This window comes from Ursus arctos, unplaced genomic scaffold (assembly GCF_023065955.2).
Source record: "Ursus arctos isolate Adak ecotype North America unplaced genomic scaffold, UrsArc2.0 scaffold_26, whole genome shotgun sequence".
Taxonomy (NCBI): domain Eukaryota; kingdom Metazoa; phylum Chordata; class Mammalia; order Carnivora; family Ursidae; genus Ursus; species Ursus arctos.
The window spans coordinates 5,120,334-5,135,365 of NW_026622941.1; positions in this window are offsets into that span (position 1 = coordinate 5,120,334).

Sequence of the window (15,032 nt, forward strand, 5' to 3'; positions counted from 1 at the left end):
AATAGGGATCGAGTGACCCGGAAGGAAGCAGTTTCCCTCCCAGGTCAGGTGGCACTTCATCCATGCATCCGCTCGTTTGTTCAAGTAGCCATCTACCTGACACATGTTTGTTGAGCAGCTAGTAAATGATAGGCATAATTCTAAGCACTGTGAGGGTAGAAATGGGCACGACACAGACATTTTCCCCGAGGAACGTAACAGGTAGTTGAACAGATAAGATATACACATGAGATGTTAATTAATAGTTACTTAGAAGTTTTAAATAGTTGGGACCCCTGAGTGGCACAATCGGTTCAGTGTCCAACTCTTGGTTTCCCCTCAGGTCATGATCTCGGGGTCCTGGGATGGAGCCCTGGGTCAGGCTCTGCACTTGGCAGTGAGCCTGCTTGAGATTCTCGCCCTCTGCCTCTCCCACTCATGCTCTCTCTCGCTCTCTCTCTCAAATAAATAAATCACTCTTTAAAAAAGGAAGTTTTAAATAGTTATGTTTGAAAATGTATTATTATTCCTAAGTATGTCACTTTTTATCTCCCAGCCGTTCCGCCAGGTGTCAGGTGTTACCATGTACTCTGTCGATGAGCAAACTGAGGTGCAGAGCAAGGAGCTGATACTTGGTAGAGCCAGGCTCCTCCTTACTGACTCCAGTGCTCTCCAGAATACCCGTTTGCTAACCTTTATTAGAATACCAGAGTCATTATTCAGCCACAGACAGGAATGAAGCACTGATGCATGCTACAATGTGCACGGACCTCAAGAACATGATGCCGAGTGCATGGCGCCAGACACAAAAGGTCACATCGTGTGTGACGCCATGTGTGTGGAATATCCAGATGAGGCAACGCCATAGAAACGGAAAGCAGATTGGTGGTTGCCAGGGGCTGGGGCCAGGGAGGAACAGGGAGGAACTGCTTAATGGTATGGGGTTTCCTTTGGGGGGATGAAATGTTTTGGAAGTAGAGCGAGGTGGTGGTTGCACAACAGCGGGAATGTACTAAATACCACTGAGTTTTCACTTTAAAATGGTAACGTTTGTGCTCTGTGATTTCACTTTGGGAAAAAAAAGAATTTCAAAGATTGGACCAGAGTTGAAGGCCTGTAGAAGAGATTGACAGGAGCCCAGGGACGATTAGGGCCCAGGGCCAAGTGCAAGTCACCGACGGACTGACCGTAGAGGTGGCACTAACTCTGCTTGGATAACGGACTTCCTCTGTCACTGAGGATGTGGAGAGGCCGGCGGCCATGTTGCCTTTCTGCCAGCTCCCCCCACAGCTCCAGGCTGTCGGGTGTCTGTCTTCCCCAGGAACCCCTAAGCTTCCGGAGAGCCGGCCCACCCACCACCCACACCACAGTGCCTGGTATGGAGCGGGGACCAGCTCTGGCTCCTGGTCAATGGTAGTGTCATAGCGGGCATGGTGACACACAGGGGCTACACTCGTGAGCCTGGCATGCTGTGGAGACCTGTGGAATCACCATGTCCTACACCTGAAACGAACGCTACATAGGTGTCCACTATACTTCAATTAAAAAAATAGTCATAAAGATAAAACACTCGCCACAAAGAAACACCAGCACAGGCTCTCCTCCTCTTTGGCCCCTGAGGCTCTGGGGCCTCCATCCCCAGACATCAGCTCTCTGCGCGGTTGTCTTCCTCAGCTCCGCAGACTGAGTGCCAGCGACGGCCCTGGCTCCGGCCCTCAGGCCTGAGCTCTGCCTCGACCTTGCTGTTGCCCTAACAACAATGCCTCTGGGTATTTCGTCACTGCCAGAGGCCTCCATTTGTTCGGGGCCAATGATACCAATACAGGACTTTTGTGGAATGGCGGGGGGGGGGGGGGGGTTCTCTTGGGGAAAAAAATTGGCCACCTCTCCTTGTATTCTATAAAGAACGAAGGAACAGTGAGGATAAGCTATTTACTCCGACAAGCTCTACAGGATTTTTTAAACCTCTTCAAAGAGCTGACCATGGAATGCTGTCAGGCCTTTTACGTACAGGCCCCTTTCTGGGCACAGAGCTTGTTTCCATTTTGTATTAGGGTTTCATCCCAGAACCGCCAGGCGGTAACAACCTCCCTCATTTTGTAGATTGGAAAACTGGGGTCCAAGACTAATGACTGGTTCAAGACCCACAGAGAGGCAGTGACGTGGCCGAGAGTAGACGCAAGGTCTATTCGCTCCCTCAGCCTCCTCTGGAATGAGCTGCTGAGTCAGGCTGCAAGGGTCTCTGCTGGCGGTCTCCAGCACACAGGGACAACTGCCATCTGGAACGGGTTAGTCTCACTCCTGCCTGGAGGCTGGAGGATGGACTAAATGACCCCTGCAGGTCCCTTTCTTCCCGAGGCCTCTCCAATTACCTTCTCTAATTTCCAGCAAACATGCTTTCTCTAGGGAAAAATGAATCCGGGGCTCTAGCTTCCCTTGGGAGTCTGCAAACGATTTCACTTTCCAGTTTGGGGAATATGAGCTCCATGAGAGAAAATGCGCAGCAGGCTGTCAGAAGGAAACATTTCAACAACAACACACTATATATTTAGATTCTTCCCAGCAACTCGTGCTCCTCGTGGGTGCAGCACAAACTGGGAGGCACCCTCAGTCCTCTTCCTGGGCCTCCATCCCCCTAACCCCCAAGGGCTTTTAATTGGCTGGCTTCTCTGCTCGAGGCTTGGTCCAGGCCTCACCTTAGACCACTGCCCCTCCCTACCTGGCCTGGGCGCTGGAGGTTAATGAGGCGGCTGCCAGGAGTCAAAGCTTTCTCCTTGCGGAGTGTGGACCCTTGTGCATCCCTAGTGCGTGGTCCACTTTTTGCATGTTTTCTCCTGGTTCTTACTTCTCTGAATTTCTATTTTCTGAACCCAAGCTAGGATGCGTGGCCTGACAAAGGATCTCTCTGATGCTTTGGGCTCAGGGTTAACGATGACAGTAGCTTCTATTTAAACTATTGACTGAATGTCTATTTTGCTGAGCACCTTATGTGCGTGTTTCAATTGCTCCCACAGGAACCACATAAGGAAATGAGGTTCAGAGACACTTAGTGAGTTGTCTAAGGTCACCCAGCCAGTAAGTGACAGAGCTAGGATTGCCATCTTGCCCTGACTCCAGCGCTCCCACTCTCTACCATGACACTAAACTCAGAGACGCAATTATGGGCTCTGCCAACAGTCGCAGATCATTTTGACCCCAAAACACTGGCATTTCCCAGACCTTTTTTTTTCTAAGTTTTTTATACTGTAAGTTTTTAATCATAGAGAAAAACCACAGAATAGGAAATGAGCTCCTATCCCCCAGGTCCAAAAATTACCAACATTTTGCCATACTTACTTCATCTATCCATTTCGTCTTTTTCTTTTTTTTCTATAGTACTTTAAAGAAAATTCCTAACATTGTGTCATTTTCCCCCTAAATACTTCCATATGTAGCTCTAAAGAGGGGGAAGGAGAGTGGAAGGAGCGATTACTTGCAGAATCAAAAAACCAAACACCTCACATAGATAAACACTTCTTCAGATCACCCAATACCCAGTTCAGCTCTAATTTTTCCTCCCGTCTCAAAAATGCCTCTTCACATTCAGCTTGTTTAACTCAGGATGTAAACAAGATGCGCCTCCTGCATTTGGTTTCATGTCTCCTAAGCGTCTTAATTTACACTTTCATCCTCCTTTTTCTTTTCCGTGTCACTGATTATTAAAGAAAGTGTGTCCATTGTCTGGACCAATGCTTCCCAGTCTGGGTTGCTGGATTGCTTCCGTGGGGGCGTATTTGACTTGTTCCTCTATCTCCCGTATTTCCTGGAAATGTGTAGCTCCAAAACCTTGATGAGGTTCATTTAATCAGCAAGAAACCACACAGATGCTGTGGCGTCCCTTCAGGCACACAGTACCTGATTGTCCAATTTTATTTTATTTTGTTTTATTTTTTCAAGTAATCTCCACACCCAACGTGGGCTCAAACTCACAACCCTGAGATCAAGAGTCACATGCTCCACTGACTGAGCCAGCCAGGCGCCCCTCTGGTTGTCCAATCATAGTGCAGAGAAACATGAATGTGTTCGGATGGCTCCCAGATTTTTGATGGCTTAAAGACACTAATTTAAATTCCATATCATCTTAGATTATCTAGACTATCAGCTATATTCTCTCTTAAATTTTTTAAAGATTGTGTTTATTTATTTGTCAGAGAGAGAGAGAGCACAAGCAGGGGGAGCAGCAGGCAGAGGGAGAGGGAGAAGCAGGCTCCCCCTGAGCAGGGAGCCTGATGTGGGGCTCGATCCCAGGACCCTGGGACCATGACCTGAGCCGGAGGCAGACGCTTAACGGCTGAGCCACCCAGGTGCGCCTGGACTATCTTCTATATTCTCTTGAGTGGCAGGTTTAAAGACTAATCTGTGTACATGGGAAAACCACTGTTTTTCAGCTTCAATAGGGCTACAGCCTTTAGGGTCCAAAAGCCACCTTTGTGTAGGGGAGAAGAGTCACTCCCAAGGTGTTGTGGAAGAGCTGCCCATTTATAGGGGTGGGCAATTTTTCTCTTGAATGCTCTCTTGTGGGTGTGGACCACATTCATGAGTTAATGACCCAGGAATTAGAAAGTGCCTGGCTGGCTGGCATCAGAGTGGCATCACAGAGACAGGAAGTATGGACCCTGCGTGCTGAGGGAGGCAGCTGGAGGAAGTAGCTGGAGCACAGAACATGGAGAACTACCAATATTCTCAGAGAAAATAAGCAGGGGAGACAATAACTTGGCAGAACTTGGACAAACGAAGAGCCAAATTAAAGACTCTAGGCAAGGAACTGAATTCAGAGTGAGGAACTCTAGCAAATATTGAGGAGTGCTTGGAACTTGGGGATTGTATTTGGGACCAGCCAGAAGACTTAGAATCACGGAGTCTTCAGACTGGAGGGTCCTATAAATCTCCAGTCCAACCCCCTGCTTTTGCGGATAAAGACACTGGGGCTCAAAAAAGAGGAACCACTTATTTAACACAAAGTTACAGTTGGGACAAGAATCTAGTCCCCTGTTCTCAACAAGCCCTTCCCGTCTCCCTGCTCTGCCCTGCACGTCTTCCTCAAGTCACGGTGCCCAACCCGGAGAAGTCCAGCTGGCCTGAGGTAGAGGAGGTCTGCACTGGGAAGCCAGAGTTCATTTGTCGGTAAGCCAACCTAAAACGAACTTCCGTGACTAAGCCAGTTGACCATAGTTGCTTAAGTCTTTTTTTTTTAAGATTTATTTATTTATTTTAGAGAAAGAAAGAGTACACATGTGTGTGGGGGGAGGGGCAGAAGGAGAGAAAATCTCCAGCAGACTTCATGCTGAACGCAGAGCCGATGTGGGGCTCAATCTCATGACCTGAGCTGAAATCAAGAGTGGGAAGCTTAACCGACTGAGCCACCTAGGCACCCCTTTGCTTAAGTCTTTTTTCTTTTTTTTTAAATATTTTATTTATTTGACAGAGAGAGAGAGAGAGAGACAGCCAGCGAGAGAGGGAATACAAGCGGGGGGAGTGGGAGAGGAAGAAGCAGGCTCCCAGCAGAGCAGGGAGCCCGATGCGGGGCTCAATCCCAGGACCCTGGGATCACGCCCTGAGCCAAAGGCAGACGCTTAATGACTGAGCCACCCAGGCGCCCCCCTTTGCTTAAGTCTTGATGGCTTGTCTCACTGTGTGAACTATTAATACTGATAATGATGTGCTGTGCGCGAACGTAACTACAGAAGGTGTGGGGTGGGCTATATAGTCCCATGGTCTAGGTTTAAAAAATGATAGCCCTGGGGTGCCTGGCTGGCTCAGTTGGAGGAACCTTCAACTCTTGATCTTGGGGTCATGAGTTTGAGCCCCACAGTAAGTGTAGAGATTACTTAAAAAAATAAATAACTAAACTTAAAACAACAACAACAACGATAGCCCTGCAACCCTCATCCATTGTCCCATTGCAGCAATTAAGGCTGAGGACAGGGATAGACACAGACACTCCAACTGAACAGTGACGCTGCTGATTGTTCCTTGGTAAGTGATGCTCTGCTTGAGGGCTGGGACCTTGAGTCAGTCACCTATGTCTTCCTAGCACTTAGCAGAGGAAGTTGCATATAATAATAAGTGGTACTTAATAAAGATGGTTAGTTGAATGACTGAATAAATACCCAACAAGGCACATCATCTTAATCGAGTACTTATCTTAATCCACGCCTCCTTGCTGATCTCAGCATTGTGTTCCAGAATAGTAGTCTTTAGATGTCGCTTGCTTACTTAACACCCTCACCCCCCCACACACAGAATCTTAAAAATTACTTATTCTCTCAGCCATTTGTAAGTCAACGTCTAAAAGTTTACATCAAAAGTTTAAATATCTAATTAAGATGGATGTGATTTCCAGAGTAATATAAATACTGGCATTTGAAAATAAAATTCTTAAGTCACACTTTTACATGTATCCAATGGAAAATGGTTCCAATAATTATTTGATACACAACATCATCCATTAAAAAATTTATGAATAAATTCTTCTTTGTGACTGGGAATTTTATATTGTTTCCTTTCTCCTTAAAATTGCATTTTGTTGTAATTTTATTCAACAAAAATAAGTTCAGAAACATAATTTTTCAAAATTCCTGCAACTGCTATGTTATTTTTTTTTTTTTTGAGAAAGAACGTGAGGGAGGGAGTGTGGGGAGGGGCAGAGAGAAAGCAGGCTCCCTGCCCAGCGTGGAGTCCAACACAGAGTTTTATTTCATAACCCTGAGATCATGACCTGAGCTGAAATCAAGAGTTGGATGCCTGATCAACTGAGCCACCCAAGTGCCCCATAACTGTTATGCTCTAATTGTCAAAATTATTATTCTGTATTAGGTTATAATAACACTTATTAGTAGTACACAACTGACCAAGACAATATAAAATATTACACAATTCAATAAGAAAAGAAACTCTCAATAAAAAGTAGTGATACATACCATATCCTGGGCATAAAACAAACCTCAACAAATTTAAAAGAATTGAAATAATATAGACCGTGTTCTCCAACCAAGTAAAATCACACTAGAAATCAATAACAGAGAGATAACAGGAAAATATCAAAACACTTCTACATAATCCATGGGAAGAGAGGAAGTCTCAAGGGAAATCCAAAAATACATTGAACTGAAAGGAAACGAAATACAACATATCAAAAGTTATGGGACACAACTAAGCAGTGCTGAGAGGAAAATATGTAGCACTAAATCCTTATTTTAGAAAAGAGGAAAGTCTCATATCAATAACCAAATCCCCCACCTCAAGAACCTAGAAAATGAAGAGCAAATAAACCCAAGGGCAAGCAGAAGGAAGAAAATGATAAAGGTAAGAAGATAAATCAATGAAATTTAAAAACAGAAAAGCAATAAAGAAAATTTGTGATATAAAGAGCGGATTCTTCAGAAATATTAATAAAATTGACAAACCTCCAGCAAGACCGACAAAGAAGAAAAAATAATGAGAGAGAGAAAAGACACAAATGATCAATATCAGGAATGAAAGTGGGGATATCCCTACAGAGTCTGAAGACACCAAAATGACAATAAAGGAATTCTAGGAACAATTCTACTCTCATACACTTGACAACTTAGATGAAATGGACCAATTTCTCAAAAACCACAACTTACAAATAATTATAAAAAGTTATAGTTCACCCAATATGAAGGAGATAATCTGAAAAACCCTATGACAGTTAAGAATTCACAATTTTTACCCCCCTCCCGCAAAATCTCCAGACCCAGATGTTCAGTGGAGAAAGTTACCAAACATTTAAAGAAGAATTAACACCAATTCCATATAATCTCTTTCAGAAAATAGAAGGGGAGGAAACACATTCTAGTTCACTTCATGAAGCTATGATTATCAAGAAACCAAAACTGACCAAAAACAAAAGAAAGAAAGAAAGAAAGAAAGAAAGAAAGAAAGAAAGAAAGAAAGAAAGAAAGAGGAAGGAAGGAAGGAAGGAAGGAAGGAAGGAAGGAAGGAAGGAAGGAAGGAAAGAAAGAAAGAAGGAAAGAAGGAAACTATAGACCAATAAACCTCATAAATATAGACAAAAATTCTTAATAAAATATTAGCAAATAGAGGTCAACAACATATAAAAAGAATTATACACCATTACTAAATGGTTTTTTTCCCAGAAATGCAACGCTGGTTCAATATTTTTAAACCATTAATGTAATCAACCATATTAAAAAGTAAAAGAAGAAAACATATATGATCATATCAACAAATGCAGAAAAAGCATTTGATAAATTTCAATATCCACTCAAAATAAAACTTCCAGGATAAAAGAAAAAGAATAAAGAGGAACTTCCTCAACTTGATGAAGAAAATCTACAAAACACCTCTATCTAACATCATAGTTAAATGTGAAAGACTAAATGCTTTCCTCCTAAAATTGGGAACAAGGCAATGATGTCTGCTTCCACTGCTCTTATTCAACATAAGTTCTTGCCAGGGCAATAAAGCAAGAAAAATAAATAAAAATCATATAGATCAGAAAAAAGATTACCCATATTTGCAGAGCACATGATTGGCTATGAAGAAAATTCCAAGGAATCTACAAAACACTACTTAGAACAAATAAATGAGTGTGGCAAGGTCACAGACTATGAGATAATCATACAAAAATCAAGAAATTGTTTCCCATGTACTGTAAATAAGCAAGTGGGCACCAAATTAAAAAATATAATACCATGTTACAATTGATCAAAAAGCCAAAATACTGATGTATAAATCTAATAAAACATGCACAGGGAGTGTATGCCTAAAATTATACAATGCTGATGATAGAGATCAATAAGATCTAAATGGAGAGACATGCTGGGTGTATGTACTGGAAGAATCAACACAACAAATATACCAATTCTCCCCAAATTAATATACTGGTACAACACACTTCTTATCAAAATCCCAACAAGATTTCTGGCAAATAGTCACAAGATTATTCTAAAATTTACATGGAAAGGCAAAGGAACTAAAACAGCCAGAACAATTTTGAAAAAGAAAAAGAAATTGGGAAAAAACATTCTCCCTGATTTGAAGACTTACTTTATAGGTCCAATAAATCAATAATCAAGACTGTGTGTTATCGGTGGAAGAATAGACATAGAGAAGAATAGAACAGAACAGAGAACACAAAAATAGACCCACGCCATGTGTCCAACTCCTTTTTGTCAAAGGTACAAAAGCCACATAGTGGAGAAATATACCTTTTCAACAAATGGTGCTGGAGCAATTGGGTAGTCATAGATATATTAAAAACAAAACAAACAAAACAAACAGAACAAAAAAACAAAGAACATCAACTTAATTCTCACATGTTATACAAAAATTAACTCAAGATGGATCATGGATTCAACTGTAAATTATAAAACTATAAAATTTTTAGAAAAAAAATCACAAGGATCTAGGACTAAGCAGAGTTCTTAAACATAACACTGAAAGTGTGACCCATAAAAGGAAAAACCAATAAATTAGACTTTATCAAAATTTAAAACTTTTGCTCTGCAGAAGACCCTGCTAAGAGGATAAAAAGTCAAGCCAAAGATAGGAAGAAAATATTTGCAAACTGACAGAGTACTTAGTATCTAGAATGTATAAAGAACTCTCAGAACTTAACAGTAAAAAGAAAGCGAACAATCCAATTAGAAAATGGGCAGAAGACATGAAAAGGCGTTCTACCAAAGAGAATATACAGACAGTAAATAAGCACTTGAAAAGTTATTCAATATCATTAACCATAAAGGAAATGCAATAAAATCATAAGATATCATTATATACTCTTCAGAATCGTTAAAATAAAATACACTTGAATCAAGAAGGTAAAGATATTCTTTCTCAACACTCCAATTCGATCTCATACTGGAAGTCCCAGTTAATGCAATAAAACGAGAAAGAAAGCAAATAACACAAGAAATGAAAGTAAAAGGTATATATATTTGGAAGGAAGAACTATAACTTTCTTTGTTTGCAGATGACATGATTATTTATGTAGAAAATCCCAAAGAATTAGCAAAAGAAAACCTCTGGAACTAATAAGTGATTAAAAAGAGGTTGCAAGGTACCAGGTTAATATACAAAAGTCAATTGCTTTCCTATATACCAGCAATGAATGTTTATAATTGAAAAATTAAAAACCACCACCATTTCCATTAGCACTCCTCAAAATGAAATAGTTAGATATAAATCTAAGAAAATGTGTGAGAGATGTATATGAGGAAAAATATGAAACTCTGACACAAGGAAGCAAAGATCTAAAAAAGTGAAGAGATACTCCATATTCGTAGATAGGAGGACTCAATATTGTTCAAGTATCAAAGTTCTTCCCAAATTCTCTATAGACCCAACACAATCCCACTCAAAATCCCAGCAAGTAATTTTGTGGATATCTGCAAACTGATTCTAAGTGTTTTTTTTTTAAGATCTTATTTATTTATTCGACAGAGATAGAGACAGCCAGCGAGAGAGGGAACACAGGCAGGGGGAGTGGGAGAGGAAGAAGCAGACTCATAGTGGAAGAGCCTGATGTGGGGCTCGATCCCATAACGCCAGGATCACGCCCTGAGCTGTAGGCAGACGCTTAACCACTGTGCCACCCAGGCGCCCCTGATTCTAAGTTTATATTGAAAGACAAAAAAAGCCAGCATAGGCAACACAGTATTGAAGAACAAAGTCAGAAGACGGACACTACCTGACTTCAAGACCTACCATACAGCTACAGTAAATGTGGTGCTGGTGAAAGTAGACACAAATAGACCAGTGAAACAAAATAGAGAGACCTATACAAATAGAGTCAACTGAACTTTGGTAAAGGACCACCAGAAATTCAATGGAAAAAAAGATAGTATTTTCAACAAATATTGCTGAGAACAGTTGGACATCGACATGCAAAAAAATATAATCTAGACACAGACCTTAAACTTCCACAAAAATTAACTCAAAATGGATCATAACCCTAAATGTTAAACTCAGAACTGTAAAACTTCTACAAGATAACCTGAAGAAAACCTACATGACATCGTATTTGGCCGTGACTTTCAGATATAACACCAAAAGCTCAATCCATGAACAAAAAATCTGGTTAAGTCAGACTTCATTTAAATTAAGAACTTCTATTCCGTGAAAGACAGTGTTAAGAGAATGAAAAGCCAAGTCACAGACTGGGAGAACATCTTGGCCAACACACATCTGATAGAGGACTGTTATCTAAAATATACTAAAAAACCTCTTAAAACCCAACAATAGGAAAACAAACAATACAATTAAAAAGTGGGCAAAAGATCTGACACCTCGCCAAAATTTATATATATATAAACTTCCTCTCTTCCCATGGATTATGTAGAAGTGTTTTTATATTTTCCTGTTATCTCTCTGTTACTGATTTCTAGTGTGATTTCACTTGGTTGGAGAGCACAGTCTATATTATTTCAATTCTTTTAAATTTGTTGAGGTTTGTTTTATGACCAGGATATGGTATGTATCACTACTTTTATTGAAAGTTTCTTTTCTTATTGAATTGTGTAATATTTTGATACTGTAATGGCTGATGTATAACATTATGCATTTATCAAAACCCAAAGAACTTTAAAAGAAGGGTGAATCCTAATGTAAAATATGAACTTTAGTTAGTAATAATGTATCAATATTTATTTATGAATTTTAACAAATGTAGTCCATTAATGTAATATCTTAATAATAGGGGAAATTATATGCTGGGGAGGGGAGGTGAAAGGGGAGAGGGAATATGTGTATGGAAACTTTCTGTATTCTGTTCAGTTTTTCTGAAATCTTAAAACTGCTCTAAAGAATAATGTTTATTGGTTTTTTTTAAAGTAATCTCCCATAAAGAAGAATTCCAAGAAATTTATGCAGGAACTCCTCCCTCAAAGAGGGAGAGATTAACACCTAACCCCTTGAGGGTGGTCTGCCCTTGGAAACTTGCTTCTAAAGAGTAAACAAACTGTGGAAAGGGAGAAACAGGGTAACTTGACAGCGGAGAAACCTGACAGACACTCCCTCACCCGGGTGACCAAGGTTGGCATCATACATCATGATTGCAAGTACCCTTGATATGATGTGATAGCAATGACACTTCACCTTTGTGGCGATCCTCCCCAAACCCACGGCCTCAGTCTAACCTTGAGAAAAACAAAACAAATCCAAAATGAAAGATATTCCATAAAATACCTGCCCAGCACACTTCGAAATTGTTAAGATCTTCAAAAACAAGGGAAATCTGAGAAAATGTTACAGACCAGATAAGACTAAGGAGATAGGACACAAAAAAGTAATGTGGTACCCTGGATGGAATCCCCTAACAGAAGAAGGACACTAGGGACAAACGAATGAAATCTAAATAAACTGTGGCATTTAGTTAAGAGTGATGTGTCAATGTGGGTTCCTTGGTTGTGACAGAGGACCAGACAGATGTAACATATTAACAATAGGGGAAATTGAGTGAGGGGTACATGGAACTCTCTGTTTTATCTTCGCGACTTTTCTATCTGAACTGATTCTAAAATGTAAAGTCTATTACAAAATAATGTGTTTAAAAAAGTAACACCCATGACTGATGGCAAAGATGCAGAGAAATTGTCTCTCTCATACATTGCTGGTGGAAGTGAAAAAGGGTACGAGTCACTCTGGAAGATGGTTTGGCAGTTTTTTAAAAATTAAATTTGTAACTGCTACGTGATCCCACAATTGCACTCCTGGATATTTATGCCAGAGAAATGAAAACTTACAGTCGCACAAAACCCTGTATACGCGTATTTATAGAGGCTTTACTTGTAATAGCCCCCAGCTGAAAACAACCCAGATGTCCTTTGCTGTGTGAATAAACAGATTAGAGCACATCCATACCACGGCATATCACTCAGCAAGAAAAAGGAACAGACGGACTACTGACACACACAACAGCCTGAATCAATCTCCAGGGAACACTGCTGAGTGAAAAAAGCCAATCCCCAAAGCATAGTTTGCATAGGTTGATGATTCTATTACAGAACATTCTTGAAATGACAAAATAACAGAAATGGAGACCAAATTAGTGGTTAAGGAGGGGTGGGATGGAAGAAAGGTAGATGTGTTTGTAAAAGGGTAACATGAAGAATCCTCATGATAACAGAAATATTCTGTATCTTGACTGTCTCAGTATCAATGTCCTGGTAATGATAGTGTGCTATGTAGTGTTGCAAGATGCTACTGTTGGGTAAAACTACTCAGGATATCTGTGCATTATTTCTTACAACTGCATGTGAATCTATTTCCTCCAAATAGGAAGTTCAATTAAGAATTTTTTACTTAGGGGAGCCTGGGTGGCACAGTGGTTAAGTGTCTGCCTTCAGCTCAGGGTGTGATCCCGGCGTGATGGGATCGAGCCCCACATCAGGCTCCTCCACTATGAGCCTGCTTCTTCCTCTCCCACTCCCCCTGCTTGTGTTTCCTCTCTTGCTGGCTGTCTCTATCTCTGTCGAATAAATAAATAAAATCTTTAAAAAAAAAAAAAGAATTTTTTACTTAAAAATTTCTTAATGAAATAGCTAAGGTGTTAATTTTTAATTACTTTATGTAGCCATGCATGATATTATTTGTTATTAGAATTAGACAGGGAGCAGTATCTATTTTATTCCTGCTTTTCATTTTCATAGAAGCAGTGCTGGGAAACTTTGTTCACATAAATAAGTTTGGAAGGAGTTTTATTATAGCAATATGATTTAACTCTCTGAACTCTTTCCAAGTTCTATGCCAAAAATAACATACTGCTCTATCATCAAGAATTATTTTTAATAATCTATCAGCTGACAACTCGATTAGGTCCTCCTCTGATATCGTTGAAAGCCAAGAATTGGAAAACAACTGACCTACAAATACCCAGGGTCCAGTCTTTGCAGTCATTAACTTTCTCGGTTTCTGAAGATTCACCTAAAATGCTTTACCAGGACTCATAAAAAGATTAAGTATCCTTGTTACTCTTTCTCTTGGAGGCACCTTCTAACACGATATACTTAGAAAGAGTGAGATAAATTGAAATATTGTTAATTTCAGTACATATTTGCCAAACACTTTTATAAAATTATTGTACATTATTATATGCTTAATTTTTACCGTTGCCAAACTTTTTCAAAGATGTAGATTTTTTTTTAAAAATTTACACTTCAGATTTAACATGGTTTATAAATAACAACCACAATCATTCACAAACATTCACAAACCATAACCTAATCATTGAAGGCAGTCCTCATTGTAAAATTAATCACCCAGGGTAGATTTATTCTCTGTCCAAACAAAAAACAAAAAACACCCCACTTAGTCTTCATTTTTTAATCCAAATCAATGTGTGTTAACATATATCCTCATGACAAACATTCTACATTTTAATTCTAAGATGATAGATCGAGAGAGAGAGAGAGTTTGAAATCTTACCACGAACTTGTCATTTATCACCTGGTTGAAGTAATGAACTACCACCTTGAATATTTCCTATCTTCACTCACTTTATTTTTATGGAATTTGCATGGCGGCAGTATTTCCTTTGACAATCATTGGGGTATTGATGAGGAGATTCATTAAACAAAAAAATATCACATTTGCTAGCTCACTGTGCAATATACCTGAATTCAAAATATCCTCCAAATGGGACAAAGTATACCATTTCTAATACCATGCTTTGCCCTTAACAGAAATATGTATAAGATGGAAAGACACAAAGGTTTAGAGATTTACATTGTTTTTGTTAATATTTTCAGCTGTCCCTTCATGCCATGGAGGTTTTTATACTTAGCCCAAAGCACTGTAGTAAGTTTTGAGGTGAATAAAAGTTAAAAAAATTTTTTTCTTTTTTATAAAGTGAGCAAAGGGCTATTGCGAAAGAAGAGGCAAGACCTGAGAACCAGCCGATGTAGGTGCATTGTCAAGCAGATCAGCTTTAGGGAAGGATGAAATGGAATTGAGGATCTGGAAGTTGATTCCCTTAAATCAACTCATGCCTGAATATCCCTTGGAAAGTCTTCCTATCTCCTCAGGCAGAC